At 39.3% G+C, this 26,197-nt stretch overlaps 1 protein-coding gene across 1 annotated transcript in view; it reads right to left on the minus strand.

The window, feature by feature from the left end:
* Window positions 1-665: 665 nt before the first annotated feature.
* The window catches only part of LOC121911615, a 336,594-nt gene continuing 311,062 nt past the window's right edge, over window positions 666-26,197 (minus strand). Inside the window, exons 14-17 of the mRNA XM_042433259.1 lie at window positions 20,220-20,263; window positions 7,626-7,790; window positions 7,202-7,301; window positions 666-1,461 (exon numbers count right to left, since the gene is read on the minus strand). The gene's annotated coding sequence lies outside the window, so the exon portion shown is untranslated. The remainder of the gene's footprint in view (window positions 1,462-7,201; window positions 7,302-7,625; window positions 7,791-20,219; window positions 20,264-26,197) is intronic.

The following is a 26,197-nucleotide window of genomic DNA, read 5'->3' on the forward strand; positions in this document are numbered from 1 at the left end:
TCATGTATGCTCTTTTTGACCAGGTTTATTTTTCAAGGTGCATGTACATTAGAGCCGAAACCCTCACATGTAAATTATCGATTTGAACTGCCATTCTTATAGGTGACATCCCATTTATCCAAGCTTTATTCCAATTAGCTGCTAGCATGGTCACTCAGCTATCACTCTTGTTAATTCTTGCCTCATCCTGTCTGAACTGAAAACGCATGGAAAGATTACTGTTCTGTCCTGTAGCTCTGTGTAGAAACACATCGGAAATCTGTGTTTTTCACATACAGAATATTGACACTGAAAGGAAAGGCTGGACATATGTCCAGGGTCCTAAGGGTGGAAAGTTCAGTCAAAATATGGATCATCTGTCCATTTTTTTTTCTTTTTTTTTGTGTTCACAAATGTCTTTGAAGCTGTACAAATCAATATTTTATATTTAAAATGGATTATATATTTGAATGTGATAAGTGCAAGGTGTCACTTATAGTGATGAATGCACATGGCATAATCCCCCAATTTCCTGCTTTAGCACCTTTCAGCTCACTGTTTTGATTTTTATGGCCTACAGCTTAACTGTTTTAGTTCAGTCTCACAGCTCTCATCAACCTTGTTTTCACACCAAACCGCAGACAGACAAAGTTAGCGACTAGCTGGTGAACATAGTGGAGCATTTAGCAGCTAAAGAGCCAGATATTTTTTCAGGAGTTGGTGGAGACCAAAAACGGAGCTAAAAGAGAGTGAATCTTGGACATTCATGAGATAGCAAGAGACACAATTCCAAAAAAATGCTAATCTTACTCCGTATCTGCTGGATGTGTAAATAAGCAACTGTTTGCTAACATGTTTGCATGAACTATAGGCAATAATATATCAGCTTTGGGTTAAGGGCTTGTTGTGCCCAAGTGGCCAAAAAATGATTATGGCAGTTTTGATGTATCTGTCAATCTTACGTTCAATATAAGTTTCTGTTTGTGAATTTTTTCCAACTTAATACATCTTCATAGTGCATACTAAGGCTACAGTAAGCTTATATAAATTTCATGAAGCAGAATAGCTGTGCCTAAAATATAACCTGCATTACAACTTTACTGTTGATTGCTGATTCCCTATAATATTTTGCATTGTGTCCTATAGTAATTTTTGTTTTTGTTTTGTTAACATCTGTTAAGAGAAGTATCAGTGTGTATCTGCTGTGATAGAAAGCTTTTCAAAGGATTTAGATGTTGTCTCTTCATGTCAAGCATGAATAAAATAGGTCCATGTGTACAATTCAAACACACTGGCAAATACAATGTCATGCTCTGGCTGCTCCGGAGTCATCAGGATTCTTGAATGCTTTTACTCTCCAGGATAATCTGATTGATGATAGGAAAGGTCCAGTCACATTATTTGACCTGAAGATGGTTTTGGACCTGGGGGTCTGCGCTGAGTGTGCTCAATTCGAACTGTGGACCTCCAGGGATCCTGTAGCTGTGAGAAATCAAACAAAGAGTTGAAGATAGAGGGGGAAAGACACTCCGCCTCGACTGATAACCTCCTCACACGACACTAACAGCTCACACAGAAGAAGTTATTCATGCACGTGCTCTGTAGCTGACACACATGCACACACTCGTCTGTTCACATACACTCTCTATTTGTTTCATTCTTAATTTCTTTATCCAGCATCTTTCTCCCTCTCTCTCAGTCTCCTCATCTCTGTCTTCCACCCTATCTCTTGTTCCTGTCCCCTCTCCTCTCTTAGCCAGCTGGAAAGCAAAGGGTCTTTCATTTTTTCTGACACCCTTGTCCTTCAGCCTATTGATTGGCGACCGAGCTGGCGAGCCCCTGTCGGCTGCTAATAGAAAGGGAAGTTCATCAGCCTCTCCCTTCCCCTGACACACACACACACACACACTAACTCAGCCCTCCACTGCTCAGGGACCCTCCCATCAGCAGACATTCCGTGATCTACTGTAGAAAGGCCAGCAAACTAACCTTTGCCGTACTCTCCTTACTTTCTGCCAAGCCTTGATCTTCCTAGAAGTCTGTTTATTTATTTTGGCTGGTTTTGTCCCTGTGTTCTTGTCTCCTTGTATTATATCAGGCTCTAATTCCCTTTTTATGACAGCTTAACAGCTGCTTTTCAGCCAAATGCATGATGTCCTGAAATTAAATGTTCAGTCTTTTCATTTTTTAAAGGTCTTCTTTCTGTAGCCCAATTACTGAATGAAAACTTAAACTCTGTGTTGTAAGCAACACTGTGAAGATGTCTTCAGACCGAATTCTAGGGGTGGTGTGACTGCATATGAAGTCAATGTAAAGACACAAACAAACACAAACAGATGCAAATTTGCTGTGTGTGAAAAATTGAGGAAAACATGATAGTAAACAGTAACAAATCTAGTGGACAGAGCAATATTAGGATTCATCTGGACACCATGCACCTTTGGCGTGCTGGATAGCGATCCGATCTTGCTAAGTATAAATGCACCCATGAAGAATTCAAGAGGGATTGAAATCCGATTGCTCAAGCTACCTCAGGAGGGGATTTGAGACGCATTCTATAGGAAGGTGTTAAAATGGTGTAATTGTATCCGTCTCTCCAAGGCGCATATGTAATGTTTAATCCTCCCAATCAGTTAGCGCTCTGTGGAAGTAGCCACAGCAGCTAAAGTAACACTGAAATTATGGACACCTGATGGATGCAAGTCCAATATTCACTCTCCTTTTAGCTTTGTTTTGGTCTACACCAACTCCTATATTAAATATTTGGCTTTTTAACTGCTAAATGCTCCATTATGTTTGAGAGTGGTGAGACTGAACCAACAGTAAAGTTGCAATTATTTTACAATGGCTAAAAATCAATAAAAAATGGGATTGGTCTTTTCTAGGATGACAATGCCCCAATTCATCGGGCGTGAGGGGTCACTAAATGGTTTGATGAGTATGAAAATGATGTGAATCATACGCTAGGGCCCTCATAGTCACTGTATCTCAACCCAGTTGAACACCAGTGGGAGATTTTGGACTGATGTGTTTGACAGCGCTCTCCACCACCATCATTAAAACATCAAATAAAAGGAATATCTTTTTGAAACATGGTGTTCCCCCACCTTGGCATTGATTCTACAAGTCTCTGGAACAATTCTGGATTGATGAACACAAACAAAGTCAACATAAATTAGGTTAGAAATGATAGTCTTTGGAATGACTGTCATTATGTTGAGAAATTTAAGATGTACTGTATCTGGGACGGAACAAGCCAGTGATTCCTAGTGTCTGAAACCAACAGGGTAGTCCCAATGAGGAGAACACTCCATACTGCTGTCATTAAAGTAGAAGTAGTGGTTTAAAACTTGGGTCAAAGAGAATAAATTAGGGTAGTTTCCTCAAAATTCCCATCACACTGCTACTTGACAGTCTTCCCTATCAATTACAGTTGAAGAAAACAATGGACAATGTTTTGTTCATCAGCATAAACCAGGTTAAATCTTTTAGGTGTTGCTTTTATGCTGAATAAAAATTGAAATGGTCACTGCAGTTCAGGTCCTCCGATCTAGAGGTAGTTATAAGCTTGGCATTGACAGTTCATGAATGATATATCATGAACTATGTAATCTTTGTAAAGTACACATCCATTACAGTTCCTTACTTTTGGACTACTAAACTACTAATAAATTAGGGAAATTACTACCCTTCCTGTTTGTTCACTGAGATGCTGGAAATTCAACATTTTGGAGAAAACCAACAGTCAGGTCTGGATTAATTTTAGCTCCAGTCAGATATTCCCTGTAGACCCATCGCCCACAGGAAGGGTGCAATTCACATGCATACCTCATACTTACTTTTCCTCTGTTCCCTTATGTTGTTAAAAGGGGAATATGCTTTTCCTTATTTTCAGTCATATATACATAAACGTATGTAGAAGTTATCCCTGTGAGCAAAAAGCACGGGCTTCAGACTGCTCTGAACACTAAGTTTCCAACATTTTTTTCTACTTTCAGCCTGAATTGACTTTGGCTTGTGACAGATTTCTTTATATGGTCATCTGCTCCATGCACAGCAAGTGAGTTCACTAACATTATGGTGTTTTTCCATTGTTTTGGGGGTAGTCATGCAAAGCCATGACTTGAGTCTAGCGGGCACACTGAGGGTTTTTCCATTACGCAGCATGGCAAACTAAAATAAGAAGTTTACCTGTTGGTTGTCTGCAGCTCTTCATCAAACATCATCATCACTGAGGCTGTTTCTGCTTGTACGATTCCTCCCTGCATTATTTCTAACTGATCTGCTCAACAAAGAGTTACAAATATCTCCATATCTTGTTCTGTTGACTGGTTTTAGAGCCACTAACAAAGCTCCGCTAATTCAGTGAGGAACATGTTTAATTTCCTGTAAATTCTTCACAATAAAAGTCTCCTGTTATTTAGTCATTTAAAAGCTTTTAATTTGAAGCAGTAAAGCAGGAAATGTTGGGTTTGCATCAGAGGTAACTTAACACAACGCTGATATGGCTGTGCCTTGGCAGGCTTTCGGAAAACTGGCCAATCAGAACAGAGTGGGCTCATGTTGAGGGTAGCCTTAAAGAGATAGGAGCTAAGACTGAGTTTTTTTAACTGTGAATCATGCAAAGCTACTCTAGTGGAGTCACAGAATAAAAACATAGAGCTGGATATAAGCATCATAGGTCCCCTTTAAACAAGAAAAAATAAAAATACTTTGGCTGACGTGTGACCAAAAAATGCATTTTCATTTTTCAATTTTTTAGAAAATTTTACACATATTGAGAACAGTTTCTCTATGGCCAGATGGTCCACTGACCAAGCGTGAAACCTATAAATGGAATTGAAGTGTATTTTATTTTTTCCCCACAGCACTGCAACCATGAACACATCATGGACAGTCAATACACTTCCAATCACATGCATTAAGTTAGTTTGCATAGCAGTTTCAGTGCCTGTCTAATCATGTGCTTTCATGCAAGTCAGGTTGAAATAAAGCTCAGACAAAGGCTTAGTCCACCTGTGACATGGAGTAAAACATATAACCACTGAATACGGAGATGAGGACATGCAGTTGCAGCCTGCAATGTGGTTACAAAGAACGTCAGAGCCTTAACATAAGTGTTCTATAGCTATTGTATATGGTGGAATTGCATGATTTTGTGCTTGTTTTTATTCTTGTCAGTTTTGGCATGGATGTTACTAAGTTGACAGTGCTCTAGCACTGTTTTCCTGCACTTCCCATCATCAGCATGGACCTTTTTTTCCTTCCCCGCTTTGTTCAGGCATTGCGGTTATCCTCATTTAGCTATTGGTGTATTTTCTTGTTTATTCCAAACAAACCCACAAATTTAACATCACTTCCTGAGTATAAACAAGTTTTCCTAGTAACAACCTACCAGAAATCTGCAGTTTAGAACTGCAACTGTACTGTAATTCAACCTACTTTAACTGGATTGAATGGCACTGATTACAGTAAACCACTGTTATATCAACCAGTGATAGATGGCCATTTATTCATATGAAAATGTCACATATTATTACTTAAATTCACAAAAAGTCCTAGAGAACCCTCAGGCTCTAAACAGTGCCAATTTACCACATCTATTTTAATGAGCTCTCCTTGGCTTGCTGTGCACCTACACCCACACCCTTTGCTTACACTGTATAAGCAATAATGACATTATAAGACAGTATTTTCACCTCTCAGTAAGCATTCTTCTCTGGAACAGGAGGTTTTCTGCACTGTTTGGGGAGAAACCTTGGCTGCATCCGACCCAGACTGCAACTTTGCTGGCTGAAGTTTAAAGCCAAACCCCACCTTGAGGTGAAGGAACACGCTCACTCATTTTCTTCCTTTTCAGCCTCTCCTCTGTCAGGTCTTAAGCCAAGACCAATGGCTCCTATTAGTGAGTGTGGCAGGCCAGCTGACAGGCTAGTCAATATCCATGAGAAGGCCACTTCATTAATGATCCCTACTTGCTCAGAGAGATGGAGGGGCCAGAGAAAGTGGCCTCTGACAAGCCACAGAGAAACACGAAGGGCTTGGACTTTATTTTCAGCAAGACGCAACAAAATTGTCACAGTGCCTGACAGTTAAAGGTATACTCTAAAAAAAAATGTATTCTAGCACTATATTAAGGATAATAACATTTGGCTGTATGGCCAATACAGCACCGGCTGAAAAAAAATATGTGATGGTAACGAAGAGGAAAATCCCCTGAAAAGGGATATTTCTGGATTTAATTTATGCAAATTTAATTTATGAGTATGTTGTCCTCTGTTTCCCTCTGTCTCTGTCTGTTCTTCATTTTCATCCTCATCACTGTCTTGATCAAGAATGTAGTTAAAAGCCTCTTTCAAAGTGAATAAAAACAATAAAATATGAGCCAAAAATGCTCCTGTATGTTGGTCAGAGCTGCATGAATAGATAGTCAGTTCTTTTGACAGAGTAGTTCTGTAGTGTGTGTGTGTGTGTCTGAAAAATTGGGGTGTTGAGTAAGAAAGGTGAGCTTACTAGACCTCTGTAGCCCGCTCCTCATCTCTGCTTGAAGCTACATTGGGCACTACTAGTGCAAAACGCCGGAATCTGCACAGTTGAGTGAATCGAGTCCAGTTGCATTGTGGGTAATGTGGGCTAGTACCAGGTTTGGACAAGGAAAGATGAAGAATGCAGAATTGATTATGATCTTTTTGTTTTTTGTTGATTCTTTTTCCCTGTAAATGTTCACCATGAGTCCAACGGAAATATATAATTTTGACAGTGGAAGATTTAAAATCAATCAAATTTGAGTAGACTTGATTAAACAACATATTCTGAGTTGGATTCTAGTTTCTGTTTGCTTGTGAGTTGTGTTGACAAGCAAACTTTCCCCTATAAGAATCTGTTCAACTTTAAGCCATCCAAGGCTACACTTCCTGGGCTGCAGTGCTGAGCCAGTAGAGGATTGTGGGAGAATGACAGTGAATTACAGCAGTTTGGTTGCTTGTGGGATTTCAGCAGTGATATGCTTTCCTAGAAGCTATAATACTGTGCACCGCACTCACTGGCAGTACATCCTGTATTGAAAGAGAAACTGATAAAACATTTCACTGGATCAGAAGTTGTTTAGATAAGTTGCTCTTTGCAGGCATCCGTGAGCACACATCCTCCCTCCCCACACACACACACACACACACACACACACACACACACACACACACACACAACTCAGATACACACCCACCTGCCTAGCCCTTGTTTTCTGTCATGTTGCGGCGCTCGTCAGCAGGTGTGTGTTCCTGGGTGAAATGATGTTTCTGCCCTGGACGACATGGAAGAGCTATCTGTGTAATAGAATTATCTTGAGAGGCCACTCAAAATTAACATAATATGGACTCAAAATGTAAATTGTCTTTCTGTGAAATGTAATGTGCATGTGAATCTGCTCTCTTGCTCCTCTCTGTCTTATCACCCTCTCTCTCTCTCTCTCTCACTCCCTCACACACACACACACGCACGCACACTTTTCTCTTCCTTATTTCCTGTTTCTGGGAACTGATAAAAATCCTCCGTGTTGATGTGGACGCACACACTTCCACACATTTTGGGTGCAAATACTTGAGAGGTGTGTGTTCCGCTGACACGTGTGAAGCTAAATGCCAACGTACCATTTAAGAGAGAAAGGGCAGCGGCACATCCAACCTTTGTAGTGTGTCATTCAGCGGTGTTCACAGCCGTTCACATATAAAAATGAGGTCTCCTCTGTCCCGGGGAGCAGCAGATCTCTTTCACCCCATCAGGCAAAGGAGGGATGTTAACAACCGCTCAGACATCTGTCGAATGGAGAGAGGGATGACAAACAAGAACAGGAAAGAATTTTTTTCTCTTTTTTTTGTCATTTTGTTATCCCTGAATTTAATTTAATCATGTGGATGTGCAGGGAAATAAATCTTCCGTTCCTCCTCTGCAACATTTCTCAGTATTTATTCCACCGGTGAACCTATCCCTCATTCTCCCCTTGTCTCCTGCTTCCTCACCTCCTCCCTTCCTTCCTTTTCTGTCATACCGGGATGATGAGCACTTTCAGAGTGTTAATGCAACTATTGCATTTAGCCATTCAGAGAGTTTGATAAAGCCACAATCTTCCCCCTGCCTTCGAATTACACGGCAAAGGGAAAAGGCCACCTCTTTGTCACTAAATGCCTCTCCCATTCATTCACATGACAGCAAAGTAGTATGTCTTTTCCCGCGGTAAAATGCCAGATTTGAAAGCCCTCTATTCGATTAATGTTTAGAGTAAGGTTGTGTGCCACCTTAAATCCAAGAAGTATTTTACAGCCATATAAGAGCCTCTTTAATTTGGGGGATGGGAAGGCATTTTGGCAGGGATGTAGTTTCAGGAATATTTCCACTACATTCAAAGAAGTGTTCTTTTACCTTATAGACTCTATGCAATCAGGAATCTTCTTGAATGTTGACAGGGTAGTGAGTGTGCATTCAGGTTTGCTGTGTACTGTGTTTATACCATGTCCCACATTGAGCTATTTTGGAAAAAACGAGACAGAAAGTTGTAATCAAGGAATTCCTTTGTTTCCCAGATAACAGCCAGAATCACAAGCTGTGGTCAGCCACTCATTCATGGACACAAGGCAGATGCTTCAGTTCAGTAGCATAGCCAGAGATATTAATTTAGGAGTGCCTGTGGGATATAAAGTGTGCAAGACCCAATGTGATCTGTAGATCAAACATAACTGTTTTTTTACTCGTTTTCTCGTTAGTTTTAGTATTTGCCAACATTATATCATTAGCAGGCTACTGGTTTTGTTTACTGTTGCTTAGCAACATGTGATAGTTTCAAGAAATAAGGTGGCGGAGGTGAGCTGCAACTTATTTCTTCATTTAAGGCTGCAGTGATTTCCCCAATAACATTATAGCACTACTATTGCATAAAAGCAATGTCAAACTTGGAGTTGTGGCAACTGCAATATAATTTTCTAATAGCAAGGGTAACCACACAACCATACATTGCTTTAAATCCAAAGACATGCATACTTATCACAAAAGTAATAAAAATGTCCCAAGATAGTGTGGATACTGTATTTAACTGAGCTTAGAATGTAAATGAATCTGTTATATTTTACGCAGAGCTGAAGTTTCACTCTATACCATGACATGATTTACTTTGCAAGGTAGCTGGACTCACAAGATCACAAGATCATGCAATCACACGACAGCCCATCTTGTCAGGCTTCAAGTTATGCGCTTGTGTCTGAACCACCGTTAGTTCGGACCGATCAGCGTCACGAATCGGCTGCCTTGCAAGGTAAGACAGTGATAGACAAACCAAAGCGAGTGAAGATACGAGACACAAGAGGGTGTTTTTGACATTTTTGTCCATGCTCTCGTTTTTCATTGAAATGAAGTATCATTAACTTACACAGGTTGTCACATTTCAAAAATTACATCAATCAGGGTGGTCTGGCTGTGTTTCTTTCATGATTATGCTGGGTGTGCCATTTTGACATTTAGGTGGCGCAGGCACACCCATGGCTACCAAGGTTTAAAAGAAATGGTTTAACATCTGGGAAGACACACTCTCCTTATACGAGCGAGATAAGAGGACTGAAATCAATCTGATGTCTGTATGTTAAGTAGGAAGCTGGGGTCAGGACGTGGTTAGCCTAGCTTAGCATAAAGACAGGAAGCAAGCAAGCTCAGAAAGAAAGTGGAAAAACATATTTCCTTAAAATGCTCAACTATTCCTTTCTTCTTCTTGTCTTTAAAGCCAAACTATGTCATTTATGAAAGAAAAGTTCTCTTACAAATGAAAAGTTGAAAGAATAAGCAATAAAATGCATGTTTACTTAACTCAGGTTTTGCTGCTGCAGCCTTACTTGTCAGTAGCTCATGGTAGCTAATGTAAGCTATGTATAGCTAGCCATGTTAGATATGCAAATATGTAAACTCAACATACATATTTGTGCCTGAGACAGTTTGCTGACTTTATGAATCTTCTGTACTTGTAAATCAGTAAGTTCTCACCAAAGCTCACCAGGAGTAATGTTTGAGCGGTTTTGGTGGCTAATGTAGCCTGGAGCTGCTAGCCTCCACCAGAGATGAGGAGCAGCTACAGAGTTCTGGTAATACTTCTTTCTATCTCCACACCCCCAGATTTTATTCATTTGAAAAATTGTAGTCTTCAGCCCCAACTGACACTGACTCAAATGACATCACTTGAGGCAATTTATCAGATTTCACACAGCTCTCTCTGGACACACACAAGGCTTTAGACTATTCACATATGCAGTAGTACTCCCTTACACCTGTAAACAGACTTTCAACAGACTGTAAAATCGGTGGCGTTCAGCTGGTGTTGATTCATAGATGTTATTTCAACTTCAAACTTAATGTTTCTGTCCTTCAAATATTCTTTTCATGTTTTTGACCAGCCTTGAATTTTTGACCTAACATCTTTGACTGTATACAACTGACCAAAGGTCTTCAAACTGTCAAAATTTTCTGTCATATAAAAAAAACAAAGCAAACCATGAAATCAAACCTTGCAGCTATAGTGTAACAGATAAGCTTATGGAAATGGTTTTACTGAAAAGTGGAATTACACAGTGCTAAAAGTATCTTTAAAGACACAAAGGCCTTTTAAAGAGAGTTCAGACTGAGCTCTTGTCAAGTGTTACTACCACCGTGATGAAGGTCAAGGGTTGTTTTTCACCATTGAGATGAGTACGCACATGCCACACCCCCTCATGCAAACAACTACATCTTTATTTATTTTCCTGACATTTCTCTTGTCTGTGTTTTGCAGGAACCTTCACAGACCTTGCAGTTGCACTCCACACATTATTGCCGCCTTAGTCAAAAGCAGCGTTTCCGTTCTTTGCTCATGAATAGCTGTTGCTGGTGAACTATACAAGCCTCCAGCAAAAAAAAAAAAACTGAAGGCAGCTTCTCCGAGCTGCCAGAAAGCAGAGAGGGAGGTTGTATGTTCTAGTCAGAGCGCAACTATATTATCTAGTCAAGGTTTGCACGCGTGTCACAATGCAGGAACGAGGGAAAAAAAGATTCCTTTACTGCAACTTTCTCAATAAAATACCATTGGCCTACACCAAATAACCGCATTTATAATTGAAAGGAATGTGCGTTAACATTAAATAGCTCAGAGGCGAGCACCACTCATGTCAGCTGTAATGTAATGAATTTATACCTTCAATAGCCCGTGTTAGATAATGGTCCAATCTATTAGTTCATCCAGAAATCACTGCTTTTCACTGAGGTGACACTTTGTCAAAGGCTTTTCTGCCAGTCGAGATAGTTGTAAGCTCTGACGCTGAGATGTGCAAAGTAAAATTATGAGTGTCACTCTTGAAAAAGATTCAAAAGTCATAATGAATAAGAAAATCCAATGGAAGAAAAAGCAGAGGAAGAGGATAATAGCATTGAAGCTAAATGATTCAAAGTAAATGTAATGGAAATTCAAAAAGAAAGCAGACATTAGAAAGGTGCAACAAAGATGACACATTTGCTCACTTATCTCGTTTTAAACTCATTTAATGAATATGCTTTGGCTTCTATAATATAAAGTTAAATTACCCATCAATTATCAATAAATGCCTACATACATGGAGACTTTACAGAATCTATAGCCCTTTGCAGACATGGAATACGTGATGTTGCTGTTTCATCTATCTATTAAAGTAATGGCTTTTTTGTCAGTCATACATAGGTGTTCATGGTATAAATTATTATTGTGGCTTCATTCAGACATGACAGGACCGTTCAGAAAAATATTGAGCATATATTTGGCATCTGGTGTGCACATAATTTTGTCCGTTCACAAGAAAACTCCACAGGGCACCTTTACGTTAGGAACAGTGTTTCATGTTATACAGTGCTCATAATGTGACGGCATTCAACTGAGCTTTGCACTGTGTTGAAAATGTTACAGAAATGTTACTCTGTCCGGACTCAGGCACTCATTCAGACATGAGACCAACATGTAAAATGATCACATTACTTTGTACCGCTTGTCAGATCGCTCTGTATCATACTGTATATTTAAAATGTTACAATGTAATCATGGAAAAAATATCACTAATTTTTGCACTTTGCAATGACTTTGACATAAATGTCCATAGAATCCTTTGGTAGGAGTGGTTATCTATTTCCTGTAGGCCAAGCACTCTGCAAGGCCTCATGGGATTTTATGCTTTTTTGTTTCTCATTTTCCACTAATTATGTCCTGGACAGAAAACTAGGTGCAGAGAGAAAGAAAGACAGACAGAAACAGACTCATTTGTCTTTGTCAGGCTGAAAAAAAATGATCAACACCGTCTTGTTATAGTGTTTTAAAGACTTGACTGTTTGCACAATTAGTGGAAAGGCTCCGAGGAGTGACTGGGAAATGCTCCATGAATTCATGTATTAATGATATTTTGTTTTTAAGTTTAGATCCTCAACAGACACACATCAACTTGCATTGCGAAATCACTTAAAAAGTTCAATTCAACATTTACATTTTAGAGTGTTTTTAGGAGACCTTGTCATGTCAGGCTGGACAATCGATGATTTCCCCCTGGCATTAACGGCTGATCAATATCATTGATTGGCCAAGTAGGAAGACTTCAGGAGTTAATTCACTTGCATACATTTCTGGTTTTTGACTTGGCAAGGCACTGTCCATACTTGATGAGGTTTTGGCATCACAAGGCCATATCCTAATAATTTCCTTATTCAAAATTAAATATTAAAGAGTAATTAGCTACAGGCTTCAATTTCCTTTCATCATTTATAGTTTCAAGAAGCTTAAAATAAAAATGCTTTAAACATAGCTGCCAGTAAAAATTAAACAGTCACCACACAGAAGGGTTCACTGTCTGGATTTTATTCATGTGGAATAATGTAGCTGCAGCTCTTTGTTTGTGTGAACGATTTCCATGCTCAAGTTCTCACTTTATAAGAATTTTATCCCTGTGCATTTTTAAATTTGTGCCGTTGGTTTTGAATGTATCGTGGACGTGTGATCATGGACTTCTAGTTCAATACAGCCATATTTCAATTTCAAGTTAAGATATTGTATCAGTAATATCTGAGGGCAAACATTGTGATGTAAAAGGTATGAGAGATGGGGGACTGAGAGCCACCGTTATCTCACTGTTATACATGTACCACATTCACTGTGGTCATGCAATGTGCCTCTCTGACCACAGATACTGATCTGAAGTAGGTGGACGTACTGTATGGGAAAACACCCCACACCTTTCCTACCAGCGAATCAGTTTTGCACATCAGCTGGCTCACCTGCACAGTGTGACTGCATCATATAAGCATCATACTGAACACATGACTCATGAGCTGTAAGGTCTCAATATACTTTAAATAAATTAAAGTCATAAAAAACATTGTTCAGCCATGTCTAAAATGTGCATACCTGTGCCACATAGCCAAAGTCAAAGTTGAGACAAAAAGCCTGCCATCATCAAATTAGAAATGGGGATAACCACACACACACACGTTTCAACTGTTCCTTCTTTATAGCATTCATGGTGTTGTACTCGATTGCACTCAGTTTTACACACAAGAAGTGACAGAAGTAGTTGTGAAAAATGAAATGAGCTCCCACAAACCAGAAGCACCATGCATACTGGCATGTAGATGAGCTGAGCTAAACCAACAGTTGCTGTAAGCTAACCAGGGAATGAATTGAACTCCGAACTGGAATAGCGACAAATGACACTGAATTGATTGATATTTGGGCAGTTAGGACCTTTTCAGCACCTTCAGAACACATTGTTACATATACTGATTGATTTTCTTGTTTTGTCAGAAAGTACGAATATGAATACAAAATAAAAAGAGATGCTAACTAGTTCCATATTAAGCACAGACATGCTTTTTTCATTCAAACTGTGTGGTCTTCTTATGATTGTCTCTCAGTGAGCTCTCTGTTCAGCATACCAGTTAATATAACTGTGAAATAAAGCTCAGCAACAATCTTTGACCCTCAATTAACACCTGTGATGTAAAAACATATCATAAAGTAGGTATGCCTGCTCCTCAGATGCAGTTTGACAACATCGAATTCAACTTTGCAGCAACGTAGTGTGAGAAGCTATTGGTGTTCACTCATTTTACAGATATGTTACGTTGAACTCAAACAGCCATGCCAGGGTATCTGTTAATATTGATGATGTTAATTCATTAGATAAATATAAAATATGAAATATGCCTGTGATAAGCAATAGGAGATCTGTCTGCTGGCAGCATGTTGTTGGTGTCAGGGATGTTGGCTGTGATCCAGGGGCACGGCAGGCATCTCAGGTCCACAGAAGGCCTCCCAGAAGAGGACCAATAAATCACTGGCTCTGACCTTTGCTGGCATCAGGGACCTTAGTCCCTCCAAATGCTAGAGACGAGAGGAAGATTGAGACTTGGAGAAGGAGTGATGAACTGCAGATGGCTACACTCCACACACACACACACACACACACATACATACATACACACACACACATACCACCTGGTGTCACTCACCTCTCCATCTAGCTATCTGTCTCTCTCTCTCTGTGTTATGTTGTATTTGGGGTTTGCTGAAATATCGTTAAGGTGGTCAAATCTGAAGGCAGAACTGTGTAGAAATTAAGATCATCTGACAGATTTTTTGACAGATAGATATACAAACTGATTAATAGTTTGTGACTGAACATTACCAGAAAACAAATTAAAAGACACCTAAAAAAAAAACCCTTTCAGTCTAAAAATTGAATTGATTACTAATATCAATAATAGCCATATGATCTGTTCTTAGTTCTAAACATGTAAATAGAAAAAAAAAACTAAAGCATAGACACATGAGAGTAGATTGTAAATGGAAGAGAACTCCACTAGAGCTATTTAAAGCAAGTAGCACACAGACTTGTAATCCTGTGCTGAATCGCTCAAACAGTGTTCATGTAGATAAATTAAGTTGAACATGTCACCTGAGACATTAAAATAATAATAATCATTTTAGAGATGCCACAGTTTTCAGTATGACCACCTATACAGTACATTATTTTGAACATGATCCTGATTTGTTATGATTTTTTGTCAAAAAAAAGTTTTTTGGAGTAAAGAGAAATATTTTTTAAGTTCAAGATTCCATCTCCACTGTTTATCTAGGTTGACACAGTTCAACCTAGATACCTGCTTTCTCTCTCTTTTTCTCTTTGCAATTTTGTTCTCCATTGATATTAATTTCAACTCTTTTCAAAATGTTTTGTCACCCTTCAAAAGTATGCCCATGTTTCAAATTGAAAGAAAGCTAGATTGTGCCAAGTTTGTCAAAACACAGAATCCTAATCAACAATTTATTCATTTTACTAATTTTTCATTATTCATTTTTGTCATTCAACACATGACATCTCATGGGTTTATCTTCCCTTTCTTATTGTTTGCCCAGCAGGCAACTGGCACGCTGGTGTACTTTCATACACGTTATATGATTGGGAATAAGTATCCTCTTTTTGGCAGGATATTGTACGGACCATCTCCACCCTGACAAATAGAACTTTTTCAGTGGAACTCACCCTGCTCCTTAGAGTTTCTTCTACTTAAGGCCTTTACACACCGGGAGTGTCTTTTTCATGCAATTAATTCGCACATCAATATACTTTTTCAAACTGTTGTTTTTGTCATGAGTACTTTAATACAGAATGCAAATATTATGCGACGAAAAAGCAACGTTCATTTTTTGAAGCTGATTTTTCTGAGCTTTTGCACCGCGAATTAAGGCATCAACCAACCACGCTGTGCAAAATGGACATCACGTCACAACTCCTGATGAGAATGGCGGACCTGTTGATCATTTGTGTTTCTTGTCGCTCTGTATTGTATGACAAAGGACACAGAGAACCCTGTTTTTTTACACTCCAAGTCTATTTCTGTCATGTGTAGTGAAGCGTAATGTGCACAGACAGCTGTTTAAAACACACAAATATCCCGCTGTATGTATTTTGAGATTGATTGATTGATTGATTGATTGATTGATTGATTGATTGATTGATTGATTGATTACTAAGGCACCAATGCAGGACACTTGATTTATGTTATGGTATTCCCTCAAAAGGTACCCTCACATCAGAAAGAAGACACAAAAGGGCCTGAACAGGCCAGCGTTTCTGTCTGACAATCTTTTCAAATGAGGTCTGCAACCAGTGGAGTGACCACAACGTGCAGTTTCTCTCCTCTCTTAAACCCCAGAAAAAGGGCGTCGTCACACCCCGATTGGCTGAGAGGGAAATGCACCCAGCTGCTCTCAATCACCACCTGGGAGCCAGTCCCCACACTCTGCACACAGGTGATCTGCATAACCCTCCAATCAACCCAGACATGCAACTATCCGAATTCGGAACGGGGAGACAGGGAAATGATAGCAAGTCCCACAAATGGGTGACTGCTACACCACAGATGTTTAATGGGATTCAATGGGACTGTAGCTTGTCAACATGCATTTTGGCATGTCTCCCTCTTAGAAGCAGTGTCTTCCTGGGTCTTCTACCATGGAGCCCATTTTCATTCGGACAGTAAAGGATGGTGTGACTTGAAACTATTGTACCTTGAACTTGAAGATCAGCTTGGATCTGTATTGAAGTTTTCCTCGGTTCTTTCTTGACCATTCAAGCAACCTTTCTGTTCAATCTCAGGCCAATTTTCCTCTTGCGACCAAGTTCAGAGATGTTGGCTACAGTTCCATGGGCCTTAAACTTCTTAATAATATTGGCAACAGTGGTCACAGGAACATCAAGCTCTTTGGAGATGGTCTTGTAACCTTTACGTTGACCATGCTTGGCTATTACTTTTTTTCTTATGTCGTCAGACCACTCTCTAGTTTTCCATGTTCAGTGTGACGCACAGAGTGGCACAAAACAGCAGAGTAAGTAAAGTAAATCTCCTTTTAAACTGGCTGCATGAGTGATTATAAGATTGAAAACACCTGTGATACTAATTAAAACACAATAGTCTGCTTAAAGTATCACTACAAATCAATTATTTCATCCAACTTCTAAAGGGTACAAATAATTTTGTCCAGGCTATTTTACAATGTCTTTGTAGAATAAACATGAATTCAATTTCAAAAAAGAAAAAAACACATGAAATGACAAAAAATTATTAATAAATATAGTTAAGTACTTTTGTGTATGTGCTGACCTCTTTTGATTTATCATTGTTGATTTTCGTCATTCTACATTTCTTATTTCTTGACTTTTCAACCTGCGTGCAATAACTGTGAAGTAAGCTGTGGTCTAATTTTTTTCTTCAAACAGATTGTTAGGGGTTCAAATCCTTTGAAAGCCAGTATTGATCTTTGTATAGCTGGAGGTTTCCATATGAGTGCATTGTTTTCAGACACTCTGTTCTGCATCTTGTCAACACACTGTACAGGAACCGAATGTGTTCCCAGTACAGATCCATCCAATTATTCACCATTACTCAATTACACACCTGAGGGCTCACTGTGCTTCCCAAAATGCATTTCCAATTAAACCCAACTTACATACAGACATACTTTTTACCCAACTTTTGACACACTTTTCTACACCCCTAAATAACCTCTGCAGCATGAAATGCATTTGTTTTTACAGCACAGCTCTCTATTTAGCCCCACTGCCCCCCCTCTCTGGTGGTGGTGGAAGGTTTCCATATGTGAGCCGTTGTGGCCTGGCGGATGCATACTGTCAGGCAGGCGTGTCGTGCCCAGCATGGAGCCTGGCTGGGCAAGATGGAAGGTGGACCAGTCAGCCACGCCACACGGCTGGAGGCCATATTAACCCTTGTGTGTCAGAGTGTATGAGTGGTTGCTGCTCTGGTGTTTCTACACCTATGTTAGCTGTCTAAACACTCCCTTCCTTCCTCCAGCACACACACATTAGACCCCCTGTGGTGCTGCAGAGTGTAGATATTCATTCTGCCAGTAAGAGGGAACAACAAAGGCCAAGGGAATCAGTAAATGCTGGGAACAGACAGTGGACTGGCATGAATACAGAGGCCATTTAAATACACTCTGTATAGTTTGCATGTAAAGTGCTTCTCCCATCCTTTCCAGAGTAAGACCATGTAAATATGTTTCACGGTGCTGCTTGGAGTGTTTTACTGCCTTTTATATATCTTTTATTACTGAGCATTGGGACTATTGTTTAAAATACACATTTGCTGAAATCTTGAATGCACTCTCACTATAAGAATAAACAAAGAGATGGAAAGAGCAAGAACTACATGGAATAGTGAGAAAGTGAAAAAACATAGTAAGATATTGCTGAGCTCACTATTTGGGAAGGTGCAGACCCCCCAGTTTCCTCCTTGCCTGTGTGATGCAGACTAATGGTGAATGATAAATCACTGTGGGTATGAATGCACTCATACAACAGGCAATGTCAAAACAGAGACTTTACAGCCAGAGCAAAATCAGAACTGGTAAAATGTTCAGCTTCCACTGGCAAATGCATGATGGGAAAACTAGTTATGGAGAGTCAGAAGGTCTTTCTCAATCTCGGTACTCGTGATATTGTAGACTTCAGTCACAGCCTGAGAATTGTCACAATTCAAAGTCAGTATTTAGCCAAGAATAGACCAAATGTCCAAGAGTGTTCTCCTCTGTCCATTTTATAAGGGAAATATTGGAAGCTGGCCTCTATGAACCTTGGGTTGCACACGTATCCCAGCATGCAACACTGGCAGTGGATGATCAAACGTAGAGCTACACATTACAGTTTTCATACTACAACTGTTATTTTGTTTGAATTTTTTTAAGTGAGAAAAATTAAGTGGTCAATTTATCAAATAATACCTACAGTTTCCAGAACTGAACTGTAACTAGTGGGGCTACCAACTACCTTGCGGGTCTCACCAGGTCCTGAGATGACTGGCCAGTTAATAGTCCATGGTCATCCCTGGACAGTCTTATCTTAGAAACATTTACCAGTGGCACTGATGTCGCAGGTCTTGCCACAATTACATAAAAAAAAGTTAAATATATCGGACGAATCCTGCTCGCTAGAACAGGAAGTCAACTCTCATTCTATGGGGGAAACTTATTATCATCACTCCACACTAACTGCTGGCTGAGCTCAAGTTTCAGTTCAAGGTTCAATTTATTTAATTCATTACAGTACTCCAATCATAATCAACCAATACTAATTACCAAAACATAAATAAGTTTTCTTGTGGGGAGTAACAAGATCAGAGCCTACATGCCAAATATCAACACTGTGCATATTCTACATTCACATAACAATCCAATCCACGTGAGCTGACTGAACTATAAATTAGAATGAACAGTGAGTATAGTGTGATATTAGATTTTGTTTTATTGTGAATATAGATTGTAATGAGGATGACTGGTGTACAGTTGCGTTGAAGTGCAATGGTGTGTACTGCAAACTTCATACTTGTGAATTTGGACTCCAGAGGTCAACATTACACTCTGCTAAACCATCTGTGGAAAGTTGTTTTTTTAGTTTTTTTTAAATTCTGTTTTCATTGCAAAGCATCTTTCAACTCTTTGGAATAGTGCAAATAAATAACTTAAGTTATTATTATATCATTCACATCATATTAGAAGGTAAATAGATAAGATACATAAAATTAGCTATAATGAACTACAGCAGATATCACTTGCTTTTTATTATGTAAAGTTTCAGGGTATTAAAGCGATAATAGCTGATGATTTTAATTTTAATTTCCCTCTCCTGTCAGCATTAGCCATGTTTGCTTCGTGTGTCACACATTTCATTAACATAACACCAAGTTTAAGACATTGTAGCCTACAAAAAAAAAAATCCATGTCTTGCTGGTAATTACCACTAGCAGAGTGACGTGAATGGTTTCTCCCAGATGACAGCTTGTATTTACAGGAAATTTGATATGTGAGCGATGCATCACTGTTGGTAGAACTGTCTATGCACTGTTCATTAGATGAATCCTCCACTCCTAATCAATGCATACATGTAGGCTCTGGTGGTTGAATAAATAGGGTGAAACCCACCTTCAGCTATTTTAACATCAAATCCCACTTTCATTAAGGTTATAATAAATCTGGATTTCCTTTCACTGCACATGCTATTTCCAGAATTTGCACAAGTTACTAGTAAATGATATAATGCTATTAACCCAACTTTATCCTTTACCTTCTTCATTTTCACACGGCATCACACACCAGAAAAGTATCAGGGAAAAAAAAGCAAACTTCTGTGTTAACTTTAAGAACTGACCTTTCCTTCACACCCGGTGCAGGGCAGATCTGTCAAGATGGCATCTGAAAAGAAAGAGAGAGAGAGAGATAGATCAGAAAATGATGTTAATGCCACATGGAGGATTTGGAGCGGTGACTCATGAGTGCCTCCCCAACGACAATATCAACCAGCTGTTGCCATGGTGCCGACCTTTACCATTGCCCAGGGTGACCAGCACTTTAGCGTCAATGTAAACTTGACCCCTGACATTTGCACGGCTTGGTGCCACTGCAGGCTCTGTAGGGGTAGTGAAGGGGGAGGGGAAGAGGGGCAGCAATCAAGAGCAATGAATGTGACATGGGGTGAGTCTGCGTGTGTGTGTGTGTGTGTGTGTGTGTGTGTGTGTGTGTGTGTGTGTGTGTGTGTGGAAGGGGTTTAGGGCTTCTTATGACAAGACGACTATGGTAGTGATTCCTGACAGTACCAATATTGAAACTGTGTTGATGCTAATGATTATGATGATGATTATGCCAATCATGTAGATACACATAACGCACACAAACCCAATTATTGACAACATTAGTTGTGATGAAGAATAATGTATATTTTTTTATGTAAATGGTAATGACTGAAATTATGATGATAATTGTTATGAAGCCTGTAAGGATGGCAGTTGATTAGATTATTCAAATTACATCAGGGATTATAATGATGATGAGGAAAAGTATGAGGATAGAGAAGATTTTTGTGATTCTGATGATGAGAATGAAGATGAGAATTTGGATGCTTTCAGTGAATCAGGTGGTGATGATGATGATGATGATGATGATGATGATGATGATGAGAATCTGGATGCTTTCAACAGTTCTATTGATTATGATGATTATTGATTATTATTATGAAGGTAATGTTTCCAGTGATGTTATGATAATAATAATAACAATGCTGACACTAATGATGAGGATGAAAATTGTAAGTGATAATGATGATTCTGATTATTTAAATGACTGAGATAAATTATGATTTATAATTATTGAGATAGCTGAGATGATAATGAGAGATGCTGTTATGATGATGATGATGGTGATGATGATAAACGTAACAAAATCAAGGTTGAGAGTATATGGCAGAAAATGGCAATGCTTATGATAGACAGTGAAAAATAGAGGGGACAAACATGTCATGAACCCTTCTCTAATGAAGAGGAGAGAGAGTAGAGAACACGGAGAGATAAAGCCGCTGTACAAGCAAGGAAAGAGCGAGGGAGCAGAGTCCGAGAGGACATAGAATGAAAGAAAGTGAGGTATAGAGACAGTCAGAAAGAGAGAAAATAGAAGCGATAGCACACCCAGAGACGGAGATAAAAGCTGTATTACATGAAATTAATGGTGGTCTTCACAAGCAGTACATGAATCACAGTCTTTCCCTACAGTGAGAGAGAGAGAGAGAGAGAGAGAGAGAGAGAGAGAGAGCACGACAGACAGACAAAGGAGAACAGAGCTGCCGGCTCACTAACTACAACTTCAAAGGTCTCTCCATTTAACCAAACTGCATAACACATCTGACAAAGTGACAGAAGAAGAGGAGAAGCAGGAGGGAGAGAGAAACGGAGGGTGAGAGAAGTCATAGCGTTGCACAGAAGGGGAGAATAAGCAGGCGAGGAAGATCTGCTCACAATGCAGTTTATAACTGTAAAATAATTTAAGCTACCATATTTATTGTATTAAAATTGAACTGTAGTGATTTGTGGATTTGCTTGAATACACAAGGTGCTTTTACAACACACAAAGTCAGTCAGTCATGTGGGATTAAATACAGTAGACGTGTGTTCTTTTGTGTCATTTTTAGGTAGCTTACTAGCTCACAAGCTATTGATGAAGTTTCAATCAAAAACTGTTTCATTGTCTGAACAATACTTCTACTAAATGTTCTAACTCCTGTCAACATCTTGATGTTTGTCGATGCTAGCTCACAAACTTGCCTAATACTTTACATCTTAGCTTTTTGTTTTGAGCTTTGAGCTGCTTTTGTTTTTTGCAATTTGATAGTTGGTCCTCCTAACTAAACTTAACTTGTAAAAGCTCTTTCAATTTCTGTACATGAATAAAATGATGCATGAATAGAATGGATCACTAAAGAGTTAACAGAAGCGGTTGTATTATTACCAAAACCTTTGTTGGTGTTGTTAAGTCTGACTTCACCTCCATCCGTCCTGCTGTTCCACTAGCTTCTGTAACTCAGTGTCTTTCATTGAGCATTTCTTTCATCGGTTTACCAGTGTAAAACATGTTCCAGGGATTTTTGCTATATTCAAAAAGAAATGGCTCTACAGCACCTGCAATTAGAAATTATTGTGATTTTTGTGAAAAACATAAAGCTCCTGTGAAAATGTAGCAGAATGGTGGCAAGTAAACTTTTTAGCTGTAGTCTCTGCTATGTAAAAATGTCTAACCTCCTGGTATGGCTATTATTACAGTCACTTCTGAACCAAGCAGCAACTACCATGGCTTGATGCCAATGTGGAAGTACCTTAAAGTACAATGCCACCTACGGCTATTAGACGCTCCAAATGACTCCCATTCAAAAAGTGTCAACTTCTCCCTACATATACTAAGTCAGTAATTTTTTTTAAACAAGCCATTATGGTCTCAATCGCTAAATTCAGGCCCTTTAATAAGTGTGCTGGTGGTCATTTTGGAAATTATTGATCCATTAAGATTTGAAGATTGATAGTGGCTTTGATGTCTGCCATGTGGGCATTGATTGACAACTGTGATTGACAGTCACTGAGTTTATGTTACTTGATTATGATACCTGCCCTGTTTGCACAATTTAGCTAAAGTATCTAACGTTAGCTCAAGGGTGCAGCACTCTGTGTTCCCAGTAAGCTAGCATTAGCTTGGGTCCGAGGTGTTTCCAAGGAGTGAAAGGCAACACCCTGCACTCCTTATTCGGAAGCTCCTGGCTCAAAACAAAAGAGATGGCGCTGACCATGAACTGCAACTTCGCATTTCAAACTGGCTCCGATGCAAAATGACTGGTGACGTCAGACCTTGCTACGGCCGTCTTTATATAGAGTCTATGGTCTGAACTAACCACGGTCACCAGATTCACCCATTGAACCAATGAGCTGCACAACCTGTGTGCTGGTTCCAAGGTTATGTGTTCCACAGCTGGATTTTTAGCATTATTACAAATGTCAATGTGATTTTGAATTACTTTCCTTTCTTTTTCTGGAACATAATCCAGAAGTTCCAGTTTGACTTTGGCTACAGGAACATTTTTCTTACAACATCATCATCATCAGTGACCAGAACTGAATGACATCATATATTGTATACACACACATGCACAGACACACTCACAAAATTAATGTCTGCTGCTTAAGGGGACTCCCACTTGAGGCATAAACATTATATTTATGTACATACAGTACAGTGGAAGCATACATAGCTGCATATGCACTTCCACACAACTCCAAATCCCCCCACACTGCTGTGCCGGGTCATAAAGACATGAGTGTTTTTCTTTTTTTCTTCTCTATACTCTCCCTTGTTCTCTCGACTCTGTTCAGGCCTGTTCTTCTGTGAATAAATCTCTGTAATTTGAAAGTGACAAGGAGGAGATTTATGAAAGTATAAGTGCCCGTTTCTGGTGGAATTTATAGTGCAGAGCAAGGGATATGCAGATGAGAGCACAAAGGGTGTTGCAGGTACAGGCAGAAGTGTTTGCGTGTGTGTGTGTGTGTGTGTGTGTGTGGTATGACAAAGGGGCATACAACACTTCTTAATCTTTCATGTATTATTATACATGGCCTAGAAGTGGCCTCACAGCAGCAGTCTAGAGGTTAGAGTAGAGGGCTTGTGTGATCTGCTTCAAAACTCACATGCAGTCCAAGACAATCAGGATGCAATAAATGAATGATGAATGGTATCTGTTTCCTCCCCACCCACCAATGATCACAAAGCAAACAAACAAAACAAAAAACACCACAAAATGTTGCTCTATTTTTAATCAAACAGAACTGTCTTCATATTACTGAAACCTGTAAGACGTGTGCCATGTTTAATTCTGTCAATGCATGCAGGCACACCTGAGCTTGGACAACTGTTTCTAGGTCTTTGCATGTCCACATTTTCATATATTTCCATCGTGCATTTCCCTGCACCAGAATGACAGGAAAGTTACTTTAAATTTGGCAATTTAGCCCTCACAATAAATGTGTGTGTATTGTTTTAAACTAATTCACTTTTACATCCATATCCATTACATTAGTGCTAAAATTAATATTTGAAAATTGTGATGAAAAAAGACAATTTTCCCACCAGTGTGACAACCGCACTGTGCAACAGTTTGATCTGAAAAACTTTACTTCATTGATTTTGAGATATTAATTAGATTACTATTACAGTAAAGAAACAATTAGCAAGCATGGCTACAGCTCCAGCAGAAAATGAAGCAGGTGTTTCATTTAAACCCAGTTTGTCAAGAATGATGTTTATACTACTAAATGTTTTGCTTTTGGAATAAACGTAATTGCTGCATGGATTGTGTCTTCACTGTCAATGCTTTTTCCAGTCTATGAATCCACCAGGACTCGACACCAGAGACCAGGATTCTTCTGGTGTGTATCTTGCTATTTTATTCTTGCCATTTGAAATCTTGCATGAACCCTTTTATCTTGTTTGCTTTAATAGCACGAACAGAGCAATCCACAGCTTCCTACTTGTAAATTGCCCTGGCTTGCATGTTGCCTCAAATGATCCCTACGCAGTTAGCCATAATGGTCATTCCAGGCTGCTACTTTCTGTGTTTACTTTTGGATGGACTCAGAGACAAGAGACAGCCATTAATGTAAAAATCATGTTTTTGGAAAGCTCTAGGAAGCTTGTACAGTTCACCCTGATATACGTGGTTCTGCATGATACCTTATTCCCCTCAGTCTCAACAATGGTGGTGGTGAGTGCAAAGTTAGCATGATATATAGATAACCCACCTGGGATTTTGCGCCCCATGAAAAGATATCACATTGGACCCCTCCACCCCACCACCACAGGCCATTCCAACCCTGTGCAATTGCTGTAATCACACCTCCATAACCCAGTCGACCCATTCAAAGCTTTAGATAACTCTGCCTTTGCAGGATTGCAACTCTCTTGTAGTGCAATACAGACAGCGAGCTGTGAGAATATAACACAAGGCCATCTTTAATAGTGTAAATATAATTTAATGGTGAAATTCTTGAATGGAAAATTCTTTTAATATTAATGAATAACTTAAAATAAACACAGACATACCTTGGCCATATGACTTGAAGGTATTATTTTAACATTGGCTGTCACTGTAATACAGACTTAGTCACTCAATGCTTCAAACTGTCCGGCATCCAATACAGACTAATTCTCCAATTCTTATCATTGAAAAGGATTTTAAAATTTTTCTTTTTTCATAATAATAAAAAAAGAAATTCCCACAGACCCCATGCAATTATGCCAACTGACTCGTCATTCAACACAATGCTGCTCACTTCTTCCCTCAGTTGGGCGTAGGGCTGGTTCATTGGTAGGGATAATGGCGATGGAGGAACAGGGCTGCTGAGCCTGAAGCTGCAACTGTTGGGCCTGGCACCAGGCAGGGCAGGGACAACTGATTTAGTATGAATAACTTGCTAAAAGTAGAGTGAAATGTAAACAATCACAATTTTCTGTGAAGATATTAAGTAACTTATGTTTTTCTTTTTGTTTTTGGAAGCTTGATTTTTCTTTAGGAAGCTGAGATATGATGCTCCACCAGCACTCCTCACTCACAATTCACTGCTAGCAAGTACCATTCGCATCTGATTTGGGGGCAGGACCATACCATTTCATGGAAATAGAGGGGGTGGCCAATACAGAGGCTCTAGAAGTTTACTTTTTGCCAAAATCAAGAATAAAATATTCTATTGATAATGATAGGTGAATAATTTAATATTGAAAAAAAATTGGCACCCATTGGCACCCATGCACATAGAGTTACAC

This window comes from Thunnus maccoyii, chromosome 14, assembly GCF_910596095.1.
Source record: "Thunnus maccoyii chromosome 14, fThuMac1.1, whole genome shotgun sequence".
NCBI lineage: Eukaryota > Metazoa > Chordata > Actinopteri > Scombriformes > Scombridae > Thunnus > Thunnus maccoyii.